Source organism: Martes martes (assembly GCF_963455335.1).
Source record: "Martes martes genome assembly, chromosome: 12".
NCBI lineage: Eukaryota > Metazoa > Chordata > Mammalia > Carnivora > Mustelidae > Martes > Martes martes.
In genome coordinates this window covers 12,722,814-12,747,403 of record NC_137900.1, presented here as the reverse complement: position 1 = coordinate 12,747,403, position 24,590 = coordinate 12,722,814, and the positions used below count along the sequence as shown (strand labels likewise).

General features: G+C 40.2%; 1 protein-coding gene and 1 pseudogene across 7 annotated transcripts in view; one reads left to right on the top strand and one right to left on the bottom strand.

Annotated features, from left to right (window-relative positions):
- The window catches only part of TRPM3 (transient receptor potential cation channel subfamily M member 3), a gene marked incomplete at its 5' end in the record, with an annotated part of 786,868 nt that overhangs the window by 1,751 nt on the left and 760,527 nt on the right, over positions 1–24,590 (top strand). The gene's annotated exons all lie outside the window — the stretch shown is intronic.
- The window catches only part of LOC308352939 (proline-rich protein 3-like), a 265,599-nt pseudogene continuing 262,672 nt past the window's right edge, over positions 21,664–24,590 (bottom strand). Inside the window, exons 3-5 of the transcript in view lie at positions 22,658–22,742; positions 22,199–22,474; positions 21,664–21,789 (exon numbers count right to left, since the gene is read on the bottom strand). The product of the transcript in view is annotated as a proline-rich protein 3-like (transcript). The remainder of the gene's footprint in view (positions 21,790–22,198; positions 22,475–22,657; positions 22,743–24,590) is intronic.

The window sequence follows — 24,590 nt, the reverse complement described above, 5'->3', positions numbered from 1 at the left end:
AGTAACTGTGTCCTCCTGTTTACTAAGGGTGATGATGGTGCTATATTTCTCTGTAGTACTTGTTAATTGAAACATTAGTAATTCAGTTAAAAACCGGTTATGGCAAAAGCCTGTGCTTATTCTCACATTGCATGACCTGTTTGATACCGATTTTGTTCTAAAAACCTAGGAAGTCCTCCTAGTCATGATTTGAATTATCAGAATTTTTTAAACAAAGATAATGAAGTTTTGTAAATTTTAGAGCTGGGATGGTGGTTTTTAATCAAGGTTTGATTCATTAGTTGTTAACAAAGACTTTCTTCATCTGTAAGCGATACACCCAACTTACTTATGCAAACAAGGCTTGCAACAAACATGCCGACAAAAGTTTTTAATCTTCAAGGTAAGATTTTTTTCTGCCTCTTAAGGTGAGCTGGTGCTATTTTCAACTTTCATTGTATCTTATGCAAAAAGAAGCTTAAATGACAGAGATTAAAGGAAGTGATTGAAGCAGTTAATATGATTAATGCTACTTTTTATTTATTCTTCTGAATAAATAAGATATTCTGTGATTTGACTCTGGATTTTATTCATTTTGTGTTGTACTCAGAAATATTGTGGCATCATTGTGATAAAAATCATAGAAGAATTTTTTTCTTCCTTTGAAGACAAGTAGATAAGTGTAGAAAAAGGTAGTTAATAATAAAACATGGGAATGTTCTTAGGTCCTTCTTTCTTCTTTCTTTTGAGAATGTGAAATGATTATGTAGTTGTTTTGTGGATGTGGCCTTTGTTACTCTCTTTTCTGCTATAGTTAGAGTCTTGAAATCACTTCCAGTTAAAGTTATTCCCAGGGAACGATGACAGTCCATGACTCTGTCCCCAGTGGGAATGATTACATTAGTTTTCATTTTCACTAACAACAAAGCATGAATACATCATAGATAATGGGGGAGATTTTCTTCAGCAAGGCTGCCATGTTCTTGATTTTCCAGAAATACTTTCCTGCTATGATCTGAGTCATGGTATTTTTATGTGTCAAGGGTAGGGGAGGTCTGTTTGAATCAACCTTGGTAATTAGATTTCCTATCTACTTATCACTAGATATGTTGGGATTTTCTTAGAGACAGCTTAGAGGTTGGGCTGGCCCCATTATTTTGATGTCAGTATGAGAAACTAGAAAGTCACATTTCTGGCAGTCTTGGTCTAGGGATATTCTTTGTGGACTGTGGCAGGCCCAGCAGGCACAGCGTGTGCTCTCCTTGCCCTAGCTCCCTGGGGCCCGCTTCTATTCTGGCACAGGCAGAAACAGTCCTACTCTGTGCACTGGTGAGAGGAAGGGGAAGCTGTTCTGGGTCCTGATAGTGGTATTTAAAGGCCATGTTTTCAAGTTCTGGGCCACAAGAGTAGATGTGTCCAGCACATCAATCCTTGTTGATTTGAAAAGATTTTTTCCCCAAGCAACCTTCTTCTTTCCCCTTATTTTTAGGCTTCGTAGTTGATAATGCACCTTTCGATTCAGTAATCTACAATACTCAGATTATACCCCAAATCATAAAATTCTGATAAAGTGAAGTAGGATTTAATCATAGTCATTCCTTGGAATTTGTTCTTCTCTGACCATGGGTCATAGGGTATTTTTAAAATCTGAAAACAGTGGGGGTGTTTTTTCAGTAAACAGAGAAGTTTGATATCAGTTTTATAGTTATATCAATGTAAAAGTTACATATTTGCATTGTGGATATGAAATTAGGTTTCTGGACATTAATATTTTACATAATGCCACTGTTACATTGCTCAGGAGACATAAAAGGATTTTAAAACTTCTTTGCCTCTATTCGATACTATCTGGATCTCATATTTGTCCTTGAAGTATTGTTCTTATTGTTCCTGTTACTTGTTTTAATCCTACCCACATAAAAATACATGGGAAATCCATTGAAAGGGGATTCAGCAAGTGTTGTCCGGTGTTACAAATACCACATGTTTGCCTCAGCCTGTAGTGTTTTTAATTTGGAAAGGTGATTTCCTCCTCTAGTCCCACAACTATTTCAGGGCTTCTTTTCAAACAGATGCAGATTTCATTTAATCTCCAAGTAAGCTCGGTGTAAAAAGGGTGGGGGGAGTGTTCTGAGGGAGTAAAATGGTCGAGTTGTAATTAGAGTTGTTTTTCAACCTTAGATGGCATGCTTGCTTCCACTAATGCTATAATTACCCTTATCAGCAGGTGCCAACCACAGAACATCACGCCTTGTGCAGAGAAGTGGGCAGCTGAGAGTATATAGAAACAGCAGCCCTGCAAAGTAGACGAGTCCAGTACAGCTGGGTACCAAGTTGTGTCTTCCCACAGCTGTGTGAGAGGCGATGTGGGCAGGGAGGGATTCCAGGAACAAATCTGCTTCCTTTCCTCGGGCTGACTTACCCATTCTGGGCCTAGGAAGTGACTTCTGGTTATTCCTGCCAAAAGCTGGGTCCTTCAGGGTCTTATAATAAATGAGGGAAAGCTGAGTCAAAGGCAGGGCTAAAGTGAGAAAAACCCTTCTCCCAAGCAGTTGGTCTTTTGAGGATGATGTGGATGGTAATTCTGGGGATGGCTGTAGCAGAAACAGCAGCAAGTTGGTGAAAAGGATCCTTGCTCCCTTTTCAGTGTTCTGATACTCATTGACAGTGTTGTTAAACCCTTAATGGTTTGTTCTTGTTACGCAAAGGGCTCTCCTGGTGAAATCAGAATGAATCCCCTGCAGGGCTAGTCCATTACTGCGTAACCGTTTCTTGACAGGTTGATTTTTGTCTGCTTTTTACTCACTGTGTTAAAAAATGATAATAATAAAAAAAAGGGACAATGTTGTATCACTCAGGAGTACAGATGTATTTTCTTATTATTGTGAATTTTTGATGGGGAAAAACACCATTTTCTGATAATGGCTTATTTTATTTAAGCATTTCTGAAATATTATCTTTTTTTCTAGTAATTAACATCTAAGAAGCTTGTTCTCATTGATCACAGTGAACAGTGAAATAAATTTAGTTTCATCTTTAATTTGAGGACCACAAATATATTAGGTGGCTAGTGAGTAATTCAAATATTTTAAGTTCTGAGGAGGAAAAGACCCTTGTATAGTGATGGTTAAATGTGTTTTCAATTATTCCAAAATATATTAAAATAATTCCTCCTGCCATTATTTATTGAGATCTTGAAAAAACAATTGAATCATTAAAAATCATTTATAAACAGTAGCAACACATTATATTCATTGGTCTCAACCAGCTGTGATGGTCTGTGCATTGGCTTTACTTTTTGTTTCTTTCATTGGCAAAACCCAGAGAGGACTCGTGGAACAAAAATGCAAGGATGACGAACAGCACTGAAGCGAACTTTAATTCATCTCACATTCATTGAGTACCTAGGAAGTGTTAGGCAGCCTAGTAGGTACTGAACAACTTTCCTAATAGAACTGATGGCTTCATACAAGACAGAGCAACCAGACAGGGATGTACGAAGTCGGCTTTGTGGTCAGAATACAATAGAGAGAAAGTTAAAGCAGTGAATACCTGTGAAGTGATGGTGATGAGGAATGAAGGTAAAAAGCCTCCTCCACTTGATGCCTGATTCTCAAAAGATGAGGAAGAGAAAGAGTGTGGATTTGGCAGTTTGGAACCAGGCAGTCATTTTCAGCGACTCATGAGGGTGGATACCTGAATGCAGTGAGTAGAAGTCAAGGCAGAGGAGACAGAGAAGCAACCGCATCAAGGACAAACACACTGTCAAGTACTTAGTACGTGCCAGGCACTCTCCAAGCACATCACCTAACTTAGTACGCGTTGCCTGACTTCAGCTAGAATGTAAGCTCCGCAAAGGTAGGGATCTTTGTTTGGTTCGCTAATTTATGCAGATGCCTTGAGCAGTGCCTGGTGTATAGCAGGCCCTCAAATGTTTGTTCAATGAATGAATTGACCAATTAATAAATACATTAATAGGATTTTCTCATTAATATGAGGTAGACTTTAAGTTCTTGGCTATGAGAGCAAAGAGAAACAGAGGCAGAAGAATTTTCTTTCCTTTTCCTTGTGTGGCAAGATGGGAGAGACTTGAACATGTTTATTTGTTGGAGGAAGAACCTATTAAAGGGTTTAAGCAAGTAGGAAGAAAGAAGAGTAGTCAAACTAATCCATAGCCTTGGAGGAGTTGGGATTTGTTTTACGTGAGAGTTGAAGACCTATTTTTTGCTAGTTTTCCATCCTGGTTCTATCCTCTCTTTGTCTTATGAACTTGCCTGGTAGACACTGGATCTGATTGCTTATTCTTAATTTTTAAATTTTTTAAATAAACATATAATGTATTATTAGCCCCAGGGGTACAGGTCTGTGAATCACCAGGTTTACACACTTCATAGCACTCACCATAGCCTGATTGCTTATTCTTTTGCAGGTTTTATTTAATACATATTTAGTCTATAATGTTGGTAAATTAATTCACCAGTTATGCAAAAAGTGTGTATTTTTAAGAAAACTTTGGTTTGTAATTCAGAGATTGCTGAAATATAACTTTGTATCTCCCTTTGATCTCTCTAAATACCTCAAGGAATGTGGGAAAATTCTCAGGCAGATTTCAAAAGGTGGGAATTACTACTTTAGCTCTTCTGAAGATAGTTATCTAAGTTCAGAGTTGACACATCAAACTGTAAATTCATGCATTCAGTGTCATGAGATTACACGTTCATTACAAATACCTCTCTAGAATGCCAGAACTTCAACCCCAAACTAGTCACCCAAAAAGGAATACATTCATGCTAGGTTTTTGTTTACACTGAAGGTTGATTTGTCTAGGACTTCCTTGGAAATGAACTTTACAACAGTGAGATTAGGAGGGGAGGGCTCTAATGATAAGCGTTCTTAGGAGGCTCAGTTTGAATGCACGTCATCTCTACTTTGGGAGTTGTATGGAAAATCCAAATTGATCTTGAGAATAATATGATGCTTTGAAATCAATCAGATCTAGATTGGAATCTTGGCTTTGTCTGTTATTAGCTGTGTGGCCTTAGGTGAATTATATTTCTATGTCTCTTTTCTCCTGAATTCTATCAGGAGAATTCCTTCTTCCTTTCCCATCGAGTGTCAAATTCACTCAAGTCTTTGTCTTCTTTTTATATAAAGAAAAAATATTTATTTATTTTTATTTAAAATTTAAATTGTCTGAAAATAGAAAAAAATAGAAAAATCATAGAAAATATTATGAAAAGAATCTACATACTCATAATACATATTAAACCAAGATTGATAATTTGGCATATTTTCTTCATGTCTTTAAAAAGAAGTAAAATGTTATAGGCACATTTAAAATACTCCCCTACCATTTTCCTGATTCCTTCTCTAAAGGTCAGAAATATTCTGAACTTGGGGTGCCTGGGTGACTCAGTGGGTTAAAGCCTCTGCCTTCAGCTCAGGTCATGATCTCAGGGTCCTGGGATCGAGCCCCGCAACGGGCTCTCTGCTCAGCGGGGAGCCTGCCTCCCTCTCTCTCTCTGCCTACCTCTCTGCCTACTTGTGATCTCTCTCTCTGTGTCAAATAAATAAATAAAATCTTAAAAAAAAGAAATATTATGAACTTGAAGTTCATTCTTCTCATATAGTTTTTTAGATAACTCTAGTCTATATTTATATACTCATAAAATGTGTAAATAGTATGGTTCTATGTGTTTAAAATTTTTACATGCATTGTGAGACATACTCTTTTGCAATTTGCTTTTTCACTCAACATTATATTTTTGGAGATATATGGTTATATGTAAATGTTGCAAATTATTTTAGTATATGTTTATATCACACATAGTTTATTCATTTCTCTACAATAAAAAGTTTAGTTTTTTTTTTCTTTTTCCTTTTTTTTTTTTTTTGTGGTTACAAACAATATTCAGTTAACATCTTTGTACTTGCTGGTTCTTGCAAATACTTTTTGACAAGGTAAAAATTCAGGAACTGACCTTGCTTTTTGGAAGACGTAAGGACCAGGGCTTCCTTTGTAGTTGTTTTGCACCAGAAAAATGTCAAGCTTGTCTAGATCCTAACCTCTGAACAGAGTCAAAATTTGCAAGGGGCTGAAAGGTAGTGACACTGGCCTTCTGCTTTGAGATTACATTGGCATTCAAATCAGACAGACTTGATTTTAAGTCTGTCTCAGGTCATTAACTGATTTTGCAACTTAACCTTTCTTGTCTTCGTACCTTTTTCATAAAATAAGTATGGTAATCGCTGTCTCCAGGATGAATTGTGAAAGTTAAATGTATTGTGTAGCTAGTACAGTGCCTGGCAAGAGATACTTGCTAAATGGTAATAGTTACCTAACTCCTGGAATTAACTAGAGGTGTTACATCAAATACCAAAAGGAAACGTTGCCTTTGCTTGATGCGGAAGTGTTGTTTGTGGTCTTCCGTTCTTTTGGGTTTAGAATGTTGTTGGTTACAGCCAAGATGTAATAAAAGGCTAATGATTAAATTGGGCTTCTTGTTTTGAAAGTATTGTAGAAAATAAAATCAGCTTGTTTTCTCCAAGATGTTTATTTTCCACAGTAGGCCTGAAATGTGTGTTACTCTATGTTTTTACTGAAGGTGAATTTGTTGATTTTTTTAGAGATAAAATATGAAATTTCTACCATATTGAAAAATATAAGATACTCTTTGCTTTTGGTATTTTTACCATTGGGCTCTGTATCATTGGATTTTGAAATAAATTATAGTGACCAAATTATTCTCTTCATGAACCTCAAGACCTTTGGGATAGGATGTTTTAAAATCCTTTTATTAAGGAAAATTCAACCATGTACAATAGGAGAGGAAATAGTATACTTACCACATATACCCATAATCCAGCTTCAACAATTACCAAATCATGACAATTTTGCTTCATTTGTACCTCTGTTTTCTATTTCTTCCCTCTGCACTAGATTGTTTCCAGGCAAATCCGGATGTCATATTTCTTCTAAAAAGTATCTGAAAGATAAGGATTCCTTATTAAAACAAAACAATAACACTGTTATAAAATGTAAACAAATTAATAATTTCCTAATACCCACATATATTAAGATCACATTTCATTAATGATCTCATAATTCTGTTTCTTACCCAGAGTTTGTTTGAATCAGAATACAGTTATAATTGGCACATTACAGTTGTTTGGTTTTTCATCTGTTACGTTTCTCTTCCTGATCTCCTTTTTTTTCTGTTGAAGATCATTTGTCAAATAAATTTGTTTGTCCTGTAGATTTTCCCACGTTCTGTATTCTGCTAAATACATCCCTGTGGTGTCATCTTACATGTTCCTCTGTCCCTTGTATTTCCTATGATTTGATAATTTGACCTGGAGTCTAGATCAGTTTTGATTTCTTCCATATAGGTATTCTGTTTGCTTCTTATTTCAGATGTTAGCTACCATTATTGATCATCACCTAGAGTAGGGGTTGGCAAATATTTTATGCAGAGGACCAAAGAATAAATATTTCAGGTTTCGCACATCATAACGTCTCTTACAACTACTTACCTCTGCTGTTATTGTTTAAAAGCAGCCACAGACATTGTGTAAGTAAATGGGCGTGGTTGTGTGCCAATGCCACTTTATTAATAAAACACTGAAATCAGAATTTCATATAATTATTTATGCCATGAATATTATCCTTTTGATTTTCTTAATCACTTGAAAATGAAAAAAATAGTTCTTAGCTCACAGGCTAAGAAAAGGGGCAATGGACTGGATCAGGCCCTTGACTAGATCTGACTGATTTCTGGTTAAGATCCATTGCTTTGTCAGGGCTTTGCAAAATGGTGATATTACAATTCTGTCTTTCCTTTTTCATTTAATCGCTCAAATACTTTTATAAATAGGAACCCCCATCATCAACTATTCAGTTATTCCGAGTTATAGTTCATACAGTGAAGTCAAGATAAATGCTTGAGAGAGATAGTTTTTTAAAAGTTGAACCAATAATACTAGGAACTGTGTATCCACATTGATCTGTAGGTTTATTGTCAGGCCTTAGTCTTTAATTGGGTCATTGTGTTGAGTTAACTATCAGAAAATATTTGGTCTATTTATTGTGGAGGCCAGTTAAACTCTCATTAAGAAATAGAATGTGTAAAAATACATTGTCAAGTTATTTCTGTATTAAAGTTTTTGCTTTCAGCACTAAAAAGAAAGTCTTGGGCATTGTGTTCGGTTTCTACTGCTGCCATTAAAAATTACCACAAATTTAGTGGCTCACAGCAATGTGAGTTTATTATCGTACAGTTCTGTAGTTCAGGAGTCTGACGTGAATTTCACCAGGCTAAAATCAAGGTGTCAGCTGTGTTCATTTCTTGTTTCTAAGGGGAGAATGCATTTACTTGCCTTTTCTGGCTTCTAGAAGATACCCTAGTTCCTTGGGTCCTGCCCCTTTTTCTTTAAAGTCAGCACAGTTGCATCCCATTGATCCTACTTCGGTCATTACATTCCTTTCTTTGACTCTCCCATCTGCCTCCTTCTTTGACTTTTAAGGACTCAGATGATTACATTGGACCCACCTGGATAATCCAGAACAATCTCTTTACTTTAAGGTTAGGTAATTAACAAACTTAATTCCATCTGCAATATTAATTCCTCTTTGCCTGTAAAATAACATATTCCTAGATTCTGGGGATTAGGATGTGGACCTCCTTGGGAGGCCATTATTTTGCCTGTCATAGGCATGGAGATGTTGCTATTTGGTTTGTTAAATCTTTACTGGACAAAATTGCAAAATGGTGTTGAAAGACCCTCTCTAAGCTCCCATTAAGTTCATGATAAATGCTCATCTCTTTGGAATGAGGTTCTGCGGGCAAACAAAAGAACAGAAGAGATGAAGATTCACTGTTTTCTTTTTTTCTCCCCCCGCCCCCGGCTTTATGGGCTATAATTAACAAATAAAAATTATATATATCTGTGGTGTACAATGTGATGTTTTGATGTAGTATACCTTGTGAAATGATTATAACAGTCAAGCTAATTAACATATCCATCACCTCACATAGTCACTGCTTTTTTCTTTGTGTGGTGAGAACAGTTGATATCCATTCTCTTAGTAAATTTCAAAAATACCATAGTGTTAACTGTAGTCACCCTGCTGCACATTTGATCTCCAGAATTAATTCATTCTGCATAACCGAAACTTATATTCTTTTGCTTTCTGAGTGTTGAGTTTATAATTACTGTAGACGTGGAAATTACCTTCTCTACAGTGGATATTCAGTAGATTTGGGAATACGAATGATTTGTTTCGACATACATTTTAATGAGCACCCACTCTGCATAAAACCTCAAATGCTACAGGAGGAAGAGATGTGAATAAAACTTCTGGAAGACTTATGATGGTGGGAGTATAATTTGGTGTATAACATGATATAAGCATATTAAGTATATAGTTAGCAAGTATAGGTAAATGTTATATTATAACAATTATTCATATTATTAGTATATTAAGATTGACTTAATTATATTATTAGTCTGCTAAAAAGCTTGGTAAGACTGCTCAGATCAGTGAGAAAATCAATTTACTGGACCAATAGTTTTTGATTTACTGAATTGAAGCTTCCCAGGTAAAATAATTTTGGGGATAGTCTTATTTAATATTTTCTATATAGATGTGGCAAACAGCAGTTTTTTACTGATTTGTAAATGTTTTATTGATTTTTTTCTTCTCAATGAATGAAAATAACCCTCCCCTTAAAAGTTTGAATCACAACTACTTTTTAAATAGGACTCTTACTATTTTTTTTCCTGTTATTTGAAGACATCTGATTTTTCATATAAGTGCTTGTCTCCTGTACTCAATAGACAATGAGTATAACAATAGATAATTATTACAAATTACTGTTAATAGGCAAGAAAGCAGGGTGAATAATTAGCACCAAGTGAGGACACAGTAATAGAGAATGTCTTCAAATTCTAAGGTTAAATAAGGTGAGAAGTTGAGTCTTTCTTTTTAAGATCATGCCTATTTCTTTTTTTTTTTTAATATATTGGACATATTGTATAAATTCAAGGGGCATAATTTGTTAATATGATACAAAACAAAACAAATTGTGATATGGAAAACAAAATTACTGGAAATACAACTGAAGATCAGTTATATTGAAGGAAATATTACATCTTTAAAGCAATACTTTTTTAAAGATTTTATTTATTTATTTATTTGACAGACAGAGATCACAAGTAGGCAGAGAGGCAGACAGAGAGAGAGAGGAGGAAGCAGACTCCTTGCTGGGCAGAGAACCCAATGTGGGGCTCGATCCCAGGACCCTGGAATCATGACCTGAGCCGAAGGCAGAGGCTTTAACCCACAGAGCCACCCGGGTGCCCCTAAAGCAATACTTTGATGATAATTTTCTAGAGCACTAGGCAGTGATTGCCTAAGCCATACCAAATTGGACAATGAACAATTAAACTATCAAACTTCAGAGAAGCCGCAAGCAGGTTGTTTTCTCAGGAACAATTGTCACATTTGACATTTGATGTTGATATTGGGAAGTTTACAAGGTGCTCTAAGGCCTCCAAATTGGGAAGGCAGAGAGCTAGGGAGTGAGAAACTCAGGCCCGGAGCTGTTATCTTCCTGTTAAATATCAGAGAGAGAGAGAGAGAGAGAGAAGCTATAGCATTTATAGCTGGTATTCTTGGGTTGTTGGTATAGGAGTCATTTGTACATCTGGAGAATGTTTTGAGCTTGAAATTTTAGCACATGTTCAGAGTTAGGGCAAAATAAACAGATATATTTGTAGATATACAACTGATGGAGACTCCATGCAAGTGGTTGGGTATTGAAAGCTCAGAAATTCTACAGTTGATTTCTAGCGGCCTCGAAAAAGTACCAGGGAAGCAAGGAACAGGAACTAGAGAAAGCTGAAGACTGGGTCTATAGCAAGGCAGAAGGGCCAAGATAAGGAGAAAAGATTTGGATCTTGACTCAAGATCGAGACATTTTCCTTTGTCATTCCTGACTGAGGGTTTTACTGTAGTTATAGCTATGTGGTGTGTTGTTGGTATTGTTATTAATATTAGTTATTATAACTTGTATAGGTAATCAAGTATAAGGTCATAGGTGTATAAACTCTGTTCATTTAATTTTGTCGTTGTTGTCTTTATAAAGTCTGTCAAAACAAACGTCCTTTAGGAATTATCGAGTAATAGTAGCAGAAATGGGCCTGATGGACGTCTGCTATCACCAACTCACTGCCCAGAGCAGGTGCCTGTTTCAGAGTACTGTTCTCATTCCTTTTGACTTTATATCACAAAGTTATATCCATGTAAAGACACATTTTGAACACAACAGTCGACTTTAAAATTGCTTTCCTCACTGTATGCTAACTAGCTGGAATTTAAATAAAAACTTGAAAAGAAAAAAAAATTGCTTTCCATTGTTCTGAGTTATTGGCAGCCATTTTGTGGGAAATAAATAGGAGTTTTTTTTTTTAAATTCTTATCCTGCATTTGAAATTCTTATCCTGCCCCAGCACTAAGTGAAATTAGTTTTCTTTAAGAGATAAACAATGATGATTCAAATTACCAGAGCCTTGGACAAAGTGGGAATGATCTGGGTTATAGCTACAAAAAGAGCTCATTGTTTAAGAGGTGCACCAAGTTATTGGATGTAACAGTAGAATGCACTGGTAACAGTAACTAAAACAAGAGCTTAATTCATGTTGTGAAGACCACATACTCCAAATAAACAGGCTATGAAAAATGAATGCAGAAGGAACCAGTGGTAAATAATGGCTCAGTCCTACTTTTGTCTCATTACCCGTTAAGTACAGTTGGAGGAGGGAACAAGTGTTTTGTTTGTTTGTTTTTGTTTTTGTGACCATACCATGCCCTATGCGACTGGTGCCTTTCTCTCCACCAATGGAGACAGACAGGTAGGCTGGTGTGATAACATCATGGTTCTGTATTGATCTCAGCAGTGAGGTAATTCACAGGATATTGTATTACCGGATAGTTTGTGAATCATACACATTGTAAAACCTTTGGAAGACTGGGCATTATTTCTTCTAACTAGGGAAAATGTCTGATTATCAAACATAACCTTAGATGTGATTAAAGTGCAATCTAGTCCTTTGGTTTAGGATCTCCTTTGGGATAAGAATTGCATTTTGTTCATCAGTGTGGTCCCAGATCTTGCTCAGTGCCTGGAATGTTATGGAAACTCGATACGTGGGTGTGGAACCAAGGAAAGAGCCTAGTGAAAAAGCTCTAGACTTAGGTGTTTCATACCCCGGACAGAAAAACGATGAAGAAGAGAAGGAAAGGGGCATCATTCTGGTATTAACACGGGGCACTTAAAGTGATCTCTTATGTAATCTTCTTGACATCTTTCTGATGTAGGCTCTATGCAGATACCCAAAGCACAGATGAAGAAACTAAATTTCAGAGAAGTTAAGTCAGTTTTAACCAGGGTATCTGGGAAATGGTAGAGATGGATTTCAGAAGCAATCAGTCTTTAATTTTTTTTCAATACCCTGCTAACTTGTGAGTTAGAGATAAAATAATTAAAAGAGCATAAATAAGGCTTATGTACTTCTTTTTTCTCACAAAGGTGATTTGTGGGGGTTGCTTAAAGGTCATTATGGGGGATGCCTGGGTAGTTCAGTCAGTTAAGAGTCTGTTTTCGGCGTGGGTCGTGATCCCAGGGTCCTGGGATGGAGTCCCACAACAGGTTCCCTGCTTCACAGGGAGCATGTTTCTCCCCCGGCCTCTGCCTCTTTCTCTCTTTCATGAATAAATAAATAAAATTTCTTTAAAAACAAATAAATAAATAAATGTCACTCTGGATGATGAGACCAAGTCAGGGCAGTAGGGAATAATGAAAGCAATTAAACCATGTTGTTAGCAGCCCTGCAAACAAGCCTAGTTCCAGGAATAAACTATTGAGTGGAAAAAAGAAAAACAGCTAATTTATTTTTGATGCTACTTCTCTCACTGTTGTTGGGTCAGAACAGGGCAATATGTTTGTATTCACATAATTATAAGACTATTCCCTTTATTATTTTTAATGTGTTGAATTTTTTTCGTTATCTTTTAAAATTTTTAAATTAACTGATTATTTGACTACAGGTTGCCAATCAAAAGTAGATCTAGAAAACTTGAAATTTGAGTGAAACTTGAGCATAGAATCCTTGTTAAATAGACTTTGTGTGTGCGAGTGTGTGCACGTGTGCAATTTACCGTTAGAAAAATGTGACAAGTAAGAGCTAGGTAAGAGCTTTTACTGAGAGTTTAATTTGAGAGAGTTATGACCTAGGTGTGTCTTGGGGGTCAGAATAAGGTTGGGTCAACATGTTGAGTCTTCAGTATCTTCAGTTATATCAAGGGGGAGCCATTGTCTGTAACAGTGACCCTCAGCCAAGATGTACTCAGACATGAGAATGAAGGATTTCTCTTCCTCTTTCCGACGTACTAAGGCAAGGAAGTGCATTAAGCTCAGGAACAGAGTTGTTCAATAACAATGGGTGAATGAAAATGAGTTGATGATTGACTAGAAAAATCACTTAATTAAAACATCTCTTTTCACAAGCACTCCTCGTTAATCTTACTCAGTGTACACATAGGAAGTATATGCCCGTATTTTCACAAGCGAGTATATTTAAAATCTAATCAGGACATGCTGACTTTTGCTGCAAACCTAAATAATGACCATAGCATTGAAGAGTTTCCAATCGTTCTTCTCAGGTCTCAGGGATACAGTGTAGGGGTGACTGTGGTCGCAGGGAATATAAGAGAAGCAAAATGTGTGGACCTCTTCATTTGTTATCGTGAGAAAAGAGAGGAAATGAACATTTGCTGTATGCTCAGCATTTTGTTAGACTTTTTTATATTTATGAAGGTTTTATATTTTATACATGTTATCTCATTCAGTCCACACAACAACCAACCTGATGAGGTAAGCATCATTTCCATTTTACCCAATTCCAGCTGTCCTGGAGCTTATATGCTAGTGAGGGCAGACAGAAGAGAAACAGACAAGCAAATAAATATATATAATAAAATGTCTAGTGATTATAAAGGCTATGAGGAAAAACAAAGCAAGATGGGAGGGTAGAGAATGAGGAGGGGCACTATTTTAGCTACAGGGAAAGTCCGATTGGTGCTATCAGACAGATGTCAGGATGGAGTGGAAGAAAGCCCTGGAGATACCTGGGAGGAATGTTCCAGGCAGAGAGAAGCAGTTCAAGTGTGCTGAAGCAGAGGAGTGTTTGAGGAACAAGAAGTCCAGAGACACTGGAGCAGAGGAAGCCAGGAGGAGAGGTGAACCCGGGTCCATCCGCCTCCAAACTTGTCTCTGATGTTCCATTTACATCATGAAATGGGGGACGTGGAGCAACTAGAGACTGACACAGGAAGTTAAGAACAACACTAGATCTTACAGGAGAAACTGTTAAATACTGTAGAAAATCAGGACGGGATAGCAAGTTGCTTTGTTGAGGGCAGGATGACATGGGCTCTTGGGTTTAGGATCTAGGAGAAAGGTCATTGTGGATTTGCACATTCAGCTGCAAAGAGCCATGATGTGGGAATGTTAACAGTCACACATATTGAACGTCATGTGCCGGAAACTGCCCTGTGAAGCTTCCGTATATTGAATAATTTGTTCCTTATAATAACCTCATTGTACCCATTTTACAGATGAGGAAACTAAGGCACAGAGGTACTAAGGAATTCGCACAATGCCCTTGAGCTGAGGTTTGAAATCAGGCTGCCTGGCACTATATTCTGCACTCTTAAAAAATGGAGGGAATAGAAGAAAATGTGGGGCATTTTTTTCTTTTATTCTTTTTTTTCTTGTCTTCACTCATCACTTTCCTGAAATACGGAGTAGAGGTTGACAGATGGGCTCTTAGGAGGAAAATTTTACTCTGATCCCTGTGAAGAATATAAAAGAAAATTTGGGAAGAAAGATTGGGAGGATGGTGAAGATACATATTTAGTCAAAGTACTTTCTCATTTTTCTCATTCTAGTTTCCCTCTGGCAGGGGTGAAAATATGATTAACCAGTGAGGTGCAGTACTGTGCACATAGTGGGTCCTCATTAAAGAGCTTATTAAATCTGCTTTGAAGTGTTCATTATATGAGACTAAGTCAAGAGGCCAGTTACCAAAACATGGGACAATTTGAAGATTATAATGCATTCCACAGGTGCGCCAGGGTGAAAAGCCGCCACGAGAGGATATCTTTTTGTTCATGCCTTCTGTGTTTTTCACCAAGCAAGACTTTTAGGCTGGTTTCAGTGGCAATTTGGCTGCTGAAATATGCCAGAAGCATCAGAACAAGTAGTTTCAGATTGGATTTGTCAAGGTCTGTAGAGATAGATACATCAGTGAGATAAACGAACAGACCAACCACCTCTTATCTACGAATTCTGCAAATAAAACTGTTCATCAAAATGTGTCACTGATTTGAAACAGACACGGCATTAGAGAAAAGTTTCCCAAAGCTGCTGGCCTCTGAACACCTGGGGAGGGGTTAAAAAGACAGATTACTGGACTGGCGACACCATGCCTGTGGACACTATCTTTCCCTGCAAGGCTGGGAAAACGACCCTGAAAAGATCCCCAGGTGATTTCGATGAATTTGGAATGATGACTTTAATAACTTTTACCTGCGCTGGTAGTTCTCCTCATCAGCATATATTGGAATCACCTGGAGGGCTTGTTAAGCCCCCTCCCCCACATGGGTCCCGCCATCCCATGGCCCTGCCTTCCCCCTGGGCCCATGTCCTCCCCCCAGCCCCGTCTTCCCCTGGGCCCCACCTTCCCCTGGGCCCCACCTTCCGGTGTTTCTAAATAAACAGACCTGAGGCATGATTTGAAAATTTGCATTTCAAGCAAGTTCTTCTGTGCTGGAGTTGGTGCTGCTTTAGGCAGTGTGCTTCGAGGACTTCTGGTTTATAAGGACATCAGAGTTAAGACACAGGAGGCTGCAGGACAGGTAAGCGACATTATCTTCCTTGAAGGCATATGGAAAACTCCACGGTCCAGATAGAATCATTGATTGCTTAAGAAAAATAATATAGTGAGTAAGGCGATGTTATTGCTCTAAGGTGTATCTAATTAGTTTGGTTGTTTGTGGTTTTTGCGAGTTTGTGAATAATGGGCTAACCAAAAAGCCTTTGATTGGGTTCTAGATTAAGAATTTTGAAAATAATTTAGTTTCATGGGATTAGAAAGAGTCAAGGTGGGAAGGTAATATTTTATTCAAGAATGAGCTCCGACTTAATGGCAGACCTATAAAAAGGAGATAAGCAGACATTTTTCAAGACAGGAAAAGAAATAGTGAGTTACCTCTGGGATTAGGTCTGGAAATTTCTTTTCCTTAACACTACTAAATGTCTTACAGCTGTGAATGCAGTGGTAAATCACTCCGTTTACTTAGATCCAAAATTCTGCTGTGTAAGAAATGCCAAACTACTAGGAATAAATTGAGGAAGCTCTTCACGACAAAACCTGTGGTAGAGTTAAGAATGGCGAGGTAATTTGTGGGGCCCGTGCAAAATGAAAATGCACGGCCCCTGTTCAGAAACTGTTATGATTTCAAGACAGCAGTTCCAGCGCATTAAAGAAGACTGGGCCTTGTGTAGCTAAATAGGTCTCTGGCCCGTGAAGCCAGCTCTGGGTTAATCAGAGATTCAAAAGATCTGGAGTTGGAGTCACATTTGAATTCTCACCCTGACACTCTGTATCGTGATGAGCGACTTGCTTTTGCTTTTGCTGCTCAGTTTCTTGATATGTGCAGTTTGCTAACTAATCCTTCCTTTGAAAACTCAGGAAAAATAATCCATGAAAGCCTCTGTGGTTGTGCCTGGCATAGGGTAGACAGCAATTAAACAAACAAAACCAAACCAACCCTAAGAAAAAAGCATTGGCAGGGCTGGAGAGCTGACTGCTCTCCCCAGTGTAGTTGGGTCATTTCTTACCGCCTTCTAAAGCCAATGTGTTGAAGAGATGTTTGTTGATTGCTTATAAAGTGCTATGCAGTGTCCTAGGTGCTGGGCTCATCCTGTCCTTGTGCAGATCACAATCTAGTGAGAGATGCAGCCAACATCTGTGAGACACAAAATGCGGGGAAAGGAAATGACTGGCATGAGGTGTATGATTTGGGAGCAAGGCCAGGAAAAGTCTCCCAGAAAAGGTAACTTAAGTTGCTGCCAACCTCAGGGGGAGGAAAGTCCAGTTTGGGTAGCAGCATTCTAGGTGGAGAGGACAGCCTTTTAAACAGGAGGGCCTGCGACGTGTTTGAGGTACTAAAAGGAGGCCAGTAGGCTACAGCCAGAGAATGGGGTAAAGAGTGCCAGGAGATGAAATTGGGGGGGATCTTGGGGCCAGATATGTAGCCCTTTGTGGGCCAGCAGAAGAAGTCTGGGTTTTATTCTAAGTGCGAAGGGAGGCCACTGAAAAAGAGTTCTGAGCAGGGAAATGATGTGAGAGGGCAGCTTTTGCTAAATCTGGTTTCGGATGGTTTGTAGAGAATCGTTCAGAGGGACAAAGGAGTAAGTGAGAGGCTGTTGCGGGAAAACATGGTAAGAAATGCTCTGGGGCACCTGGGTGGTTCAGTTGGTTAAGCGCTGTTGGCTCAGGTCATGATCTCAGGGTCTTGGGATCAAGCCTGGCTTTGGCCTCCCTGCGCAGTGGGTGGTGTGCTCGTCTCTCTCCCTCTGGTGCTCTCGCTCTCTCTCTCCAATCTTTAAAAAAAATGCTCATGGCCTCGACTAGGTTGGTGGCAGTGGTGATGAGAAGAAAGGGACTTTCTATTTTGCTGGTAGAAGCAGTAGGGTCTGCAGCTGGGATGCATGTGAGTGTCATGAGAGACCAGTGAACCAAGAATGGACAGCAGGTTTCTGGCTTGGGGAACTGGGTGGGTGGTGGTAGTCACAGAAATCATGAAGACGTGGAGGCAATCCGGCTTTGGAGGAACGTCAGGAGTCCAGTTTTGAACATGCAGATTTTGAGATGGTGTCACATTGAACATATGTGACAAGTCCAGAGGAGAGGACAGAGTTAGAGATCCCTTAGATGCTCCCAGCTTATGGATGGTATTAAAGACCTGGGAAAGGAAGGTTGTTAATTAAGATGGCTGTGCACAGAGCCAGGAGGGGGCTTAGGAAAAGCCCCTGTGGATTTATTTAGTAGAAGGGCTATTGAGGGAAACAAAGAACTAGAGATGCACACAGGTAATTATGTCCCAGCGGCCTGGAGAGGAGTGTCCTTCAGGAGGAAAGTGACCGAGAGGGTTGAATAGCAAGAAAAACGAGGACACGTAACGTCCTCCTGTCCTCCGCAGTTCAGATTTGTGGTGTTTTTGCTGAGAGCCGTTTCATTGCAGGAACCAAAGCCAGACTGGAGTGGGCTGAGGAGTGAGGTGAGGCGGTGGAGATGGCGTGTGTATTTGGTGTTCTGAGAAGTTGAATGTACCAAGGCAGAAAAATGGGCTGGACCCCCGGGGGGTGTATGCGGTCACGGTGCTTCCTTTGGTCTTTGAAGATGAACAGGACCACGGCGTGTTTGTGCCCTGATGGGAATGATCCCACACACAGGGAGGGGATGATCATGGAGGAGGAGGGACACCTGTAAAACAGAGGGTGGACTCTGAGGAGAGGTCGCCGGCGTAAACCTGTCACCGTCCGTAACACTGGAAGTAGCTGTGCCCTCCCTGCCTTACGGCACTGCTTATATTTGCATTATTTAACCGGTCTTGAATACTTCCTTTCTCGCCTTGCCTTACCCAAGGGGAGGAGAATGTAAAGTGTCATCTGTAGGAGTTTACTGCAGTTTTGTCGAGGAGGAAAAAATGAATTTGAACCCAGATCTTAAGACTTGGTAGCTGGTTTGCCATAAGGTACAAAATGGCTGTTCGCTGAAGAGGATAAACACACAAAAGCAAATCAAGACTTAGGGCTGCTGATGCAGAGCAGAAAACAGTGCTGAAGTCTCCTTTCACAGAACATTGTGCATGGAACCATCTGTAAGCAACCGTGTGACTTACAAAGTCGGTAGTCTCTAAGAGCTCCTCAAGAACTCGGGGGACTTCAGCTCCGGATGGGAGGTAAAAGGCAGACCTGGGAAGTTGGAAGACTGTCCAGCTGTGCCCTGTGCCGTAGGGAGCAGTCAGGGTCTGGAAGCCCAGCCAGTCTGATTCCATTCAGCCCCTTTTGTCAGCTTGTCCCAGATGAGGTGGAAACATGACCAGATTGGGAGGAAAAGCAAATGAAGGAAGTAGGTTAGTCACGGGAAGGCGGGGTTGATACTTGAATAGTTCTAGCCTTGTTAAGAAAACTGCACTTTAAGGGTTATGAAATTGGGGGCCGAGGCTAAGTTTAGGAAGAAATAAACTGTCAGACCTAGCAGAGAAACATTGTGAAGTGGATTAGGTGAAACTTTGCCCTTTCTAGAATGTTAATATCCTGAATCATCCTTCTGGGTTTCTTCAGAGTGTGACGTTTCATGGCCCAACAAAGGTATATTGTATGTTGTCTTCTGTTTCTAGGAAAACATAATGTTTCCTATCTATGGAATTTTAGTAAGGAGCATAAATACTGAAAGAAAGCAAACTTACCCCAGTTTTGTGGTGCCAGGCCTTACTTTTGGGAACCTGTTCTGTAGAGAACGGTGACCCTAAATCGAGAAAACCAAGGTGTGGTTATTTGGAAAATGCCTGATTTCTTCATCATTTAGGTGGAGGGTTTGCATCTCCTGGATTCTGGTCACATTCCCAGATAGTCTCAGAAGGACACCACTCTTAAACAAAAGTGGCAAATTTGGATCAGTTCTTAAAGGGCACTTCATAAATAATGGCTATTTAAGGACTTTTTATTTTCCTGGCCATTTTGAATCTTTGCTCTTTAGGGCTGATGTTTTTAGAGTTACCTGTCAAAGCGAAACTGCTACAAACCCTGAGAAGTGAATTTAATGTTCATGAAAGCAAGTTGCTCACAGGGAAATGGTCTACTCCCGGGTCTTTGTGTGGTGAACAAGCCATGGCAGACTGAGACAAAAGCGCTCGAAACTGAGCAAGACGGAAGAACCGCTGTATGGGGGCTCATCACGGAATGCATCTGGGTTGACCAGGCTGGGATTTCAAGAGCAGGTTTTGCATTGTCCATAGTCCATCTTAAGGTGGTAATATTGCCTAGGGGAGCACTTCAGAGGTCCTCCGTCTTACTGGGGATGTGTGGTGAGCCGATAAAGATTTGAAAATTCTTAAATCTCCACTGAACACAAAGGTCTGTGAGTTGCTATAATCAACATTGTCTTGAAGGTTTCGAGATACTGGGAAGCAGCTATCCATGTGTCTTAATTATCAGCTGAATAATTTCCCAAAGCTAACTGTTTCTAAGAAACCAAGCATAGCAGCAGTATGACATGAGTTCAGCCAAATGTGTCTCGTTTAGAGTCCCTTTTTAATTTCTGTGACGATGGAAATGTTTTTGGCTCCTTTAGAAGTCTTTGGAGGAATGCTACTAGAAAAAGCTGACCGATCCCCTTGTCTGTGGAGAGTGAGGGGACAGTGATTTTCAGACTCTGGTGAAACCCTAGGTTTTCCTAAAGTGACTAGTGTGAATCCTTGGGAAACTGGGCCTGTGGACAAGGAGTCCAACCCTTTGCCACTTGGTTAGTAGTGAACAGAGCTTGAGGGATCTCAAAGGCAGAAGGGTCCCCTGGGTCAAGGGGTGGAAAACTGTTGTCCTCAGTAATGCATTGCTCTTAATAAAGCATGCTGTCAGTAATACATGGCCTTGCTTGCCATGTCAGCTTATAACTGTGTCGATGGTCTGTCTCTCCCATTGTCCTTCTGCACTGACACTAGGGCTTTTTCTGTTTCCCTTTCGGTATGTTAGAATAGTCCCGATTCCTTCATAAGTTGGTGGTTGCGTTATCCTAGCTCTGTGGTACTTGATCCATTTACGACTCCCTTCAGAATACATTCTACACATTTGCTCCAAACGTTCTACTGAAAGAAGGGAGAAGTTTATGTAAGACGAACTTGGTAACAAGCAGGAGGCTCCTTTTTTTTTTTTTTTTTTCTTCTTAACACGTACGAGGGGATGCACAGTTTCCTGAAGCACAGAGTGGCAGGGATCACGCTACTGCCGCAGAAACTGCAAAATCCAAAGGCAGGGAGAGTGGCCTTTCAGGGAGTGACTCTGCACCAGTCATCCATACTCGGCCCATGTTAACCTGGTAAGTTTCGCAGGGCAACTGGCAACTTTGGGGGTAGGGGCTTTCACTTAGAAAGGACTTAAAACAAGCAGCTAGAAGAAGGAAACTGCTCCAGAGCTCTCAGAAATCGAGGGCAGTACTGGGACCTGGGTGGACGGATGTATAAGAAATAGCACCAAAGAGGTTTCCTGTTCAGTAGTCAGTTGGTGAGGGGGGAAGAGGATCCAGGAGGCAGTTGAAGGGAGCAAAGATGGGGTCCTAAAGGCAAGTCTCTGAAGGCTGGATCAGATGAAATCCCACACACTGGGCACCAGTGATAAAACATCCCTGGACCCTAAATTGGGGAGGTGGCGGATGGGGGTGGGTGTCACTGACTGAGGGTGGTGGGTGGGACAGCCCCACAGTAGCCATCACAGGGCCACAGGAAAGCATATGGCCACTAGGTCAGAGGGCTTCTAGCCTGGATGGGAAGGCACAGTCTCACAGAGGTCCATTGATGCCTAGGTGGGAGAAGGCACAGAGATCCTCGTATCAACAGTGGTCCTTTTTGGCAAAGTGTGGACAGACAGGGCGGTTGGATTCATCTTCCATAACTTGGGGGCCATCCTTGGGCAGCAGATATATATTTTTTAATTAACATATGATGTATTATTTGCCCCAGGGGTGCAGGTCTGTGAATCATCAGTCTTACACATTTCACAGCACTCACCATAGCACATACCCTCCCCAATGTCCATCACCCAGCCACCCGATCCCTACCCCCTCACCCCCCAGCAACCCTCAGTTTCCTGAGATTAAGAGCCTCTTATGGTTTGCCTCCCTCCTGATCCCATCTTGTTTCATTTTTTCCCTTCCTTCCCCCCTCAACCTCCCCCCCCCCGCCCTGCCTTTCAAATTCCTCATATCAGAGAGATCATATGATAATTGTCTGTCTCTGATTGACTTATTTCACTCAGCATAATACCCTCTAGTTCCATCATGGTGTTGGATATGGCAAGATTTCGGGGTTTTTTTGATGGGGGCAGCAGGTATTTTTGATAAGAGACCAACTTTTGAGCCTTGGAGGAATTCTGTGCTCTTTGTGAAAGCCTCCCTTGGAAGGACCCCTGTGGCGTGGTCCAGGAAAAGGAGGTTCAGTATTGGCCCCCCACCAACCATGGCCATATGGGCCACCCCTGGACCTCCCTGAATGGGGCCTCTGCCCCAGGGAGGAGTGGGAGACTCAGTAGTGGTGGAACCGTTGGTCCCCTTGATCCTGGAGGACCTCCGTGAAGAGCCTCTGCATCCGTTTCTGTCCGGCTCCTTCCGCTCAGCCTGGCATTGGCGAGGTTCACTGAGGCTGTCTGCAGCAGGAGTTCATTCATCTTCATGGCTATGTAGTATCCCATTGCCTGCACACACTGAACCTTATGTATCCATTCTCCTGAGGGTGGGCATGTGGGTGGATTCCAGTTTGGGGCTGACTTGGGGTCACCAGGCTTTCCGCTGGCCATGGGGGAAGGGCCCGGAAGGCTGGGTGGTCCGATGGGCCTCCCATCCTTCTCGTTTCCAGTCTCTTCCTACTCTTCCCATCAGGGTCTGCCGCTGATTCTCCATTTTTCCTTTCGGCGTCATGGTTGTGGCAATGGCTGCAGCGGGATTTGGAGGGCAGTAATAGGAGGTTCTTTGAAAGGGGAAAGCGGTCCATAGAGATTATGTTTGCAGCATTTTGTCCTCCGTGTTTTCCTTTGATCTCCTTTCATCTCTCCTTTGCCTGTCCCCTCCCTACTGGGCTTTGCACCCATACCACCCGCCCCATGATGTCTACGATCCCTACTCCTCTCATGAAGAGTAATGGGAGTGGAAGAGAGCAGCTAATGTTTACGAAGATTTCCAATATGGAAACAATGAGCATTTTTATTTAAAACAAGCTGTAGTAGAGCATTTTACATGTCAAATACATAACCAGTTGGTCTATGATTGGTTGACTACTACCAGTACCTTCATGATTGGATAGAGTAGTTTTGGATTTCATTGAATTGGTGAAACTTTAATGTTCAGAATGTCAGAATTAGACCCAATTTTTGCATCTGAACTCCTGTCTAGGAGCATTGTTGTCCTTAGGACTTATGGAACAGAAATCATCAAACTTTTATTACAGGAAGGACATAAGCCAAACTCTCTGTATATTGGAACTTTTTAATAGTATATTTTAATTTTTTTTGTTGGTAAAATGGTAACATTTAATGTATATCTTACATTTTTAAGTATATAGTTCAAAGGCATTAACTATATTCACATGATACCGGAACTTTAAGGGAAACATCTTATGTCCTATATTTCTTTTTCTTTTTTTTTTTTTTTTAAGATTTTATTTATTTATTTGACAGAGAAAGACACAGTGAGAGAGGGAACACAAGCAGGCTTCCCATGCAGCAGGGAACCCGACGCGGGACTTGATTCCAGGACCCTGGGATCATGACTTGACCCGAAGACAGACACTTAACGACTGAGCCACCCAGGCACCCATGTCCTGTATTTCTGGCTACAAATCTTTTGTGAATGTTTTCTCTTTTGCTATTACTTATTTATAACAATCCAAGCACATTAAGATTTGTAGCCAAAAGAAATTAACTGACTTGATACCTTTTTTTCCCCTTCAGTTTGCTTAGAAATAAATTCTCTGAGAACTGAATTCCTCAGACCAAAAAGAAGCCAACCAGTTTGAAAAAAAAAAAAAAAAAACAAAAAACAAAACAAAAAAAAACACCACTAGAAAATATGGTGTATTTTATATACCTTAACTTCTCAACCTTGAAACCTTGAACAGTCATTTGACTTCTTGGTCCTTGGGTGGGGAAATGCTCTTTAACAGAAGTCAGAACAAAGATCCACATCTTACTATCATTATGATTAAATCCTATCAAGAAGGCCTTTTGTTTATTAGTCCAGAAAGTTATTCTGGAAGAAAAATTGCCCTAGGAAGTAGAGGGTGTGTAAGGATGAACAAAACCCTTAAAGTAAAACCCAGCATTATCCATTTTATGAGTGCTTTTCAGTTTTATTTTCCTTAGGTTTGCATCTGTGTGTTTTCAAAGATTTCCTCTCTAAGTTAATATCCTTGCAGTGAAATGTTAATATTTTCTAGGTGCCTTATGGCTTTTAAAGCACTTATGCACACAAATGGCATTGTTAGAGCCTTTCAGGGATCCCTTTCAATAGGGGAGTAGAGTCCATTCTCGGTGGACTTTGATAGGTTGAGAGCTTTCACTTTCAGTAGTGGAGAGTGATTAGTTCCTGAGCACTCTGGACCTTTTTTCCTTTCCCTAACACATGAATACCGTAGATACGGTTGGCTCGGGTGGTCGTGAGGGTCCCGCCAACACCTGGTGGTTGGGGCAGGTGTGAGACCTAAAGCCTAGGCAGAG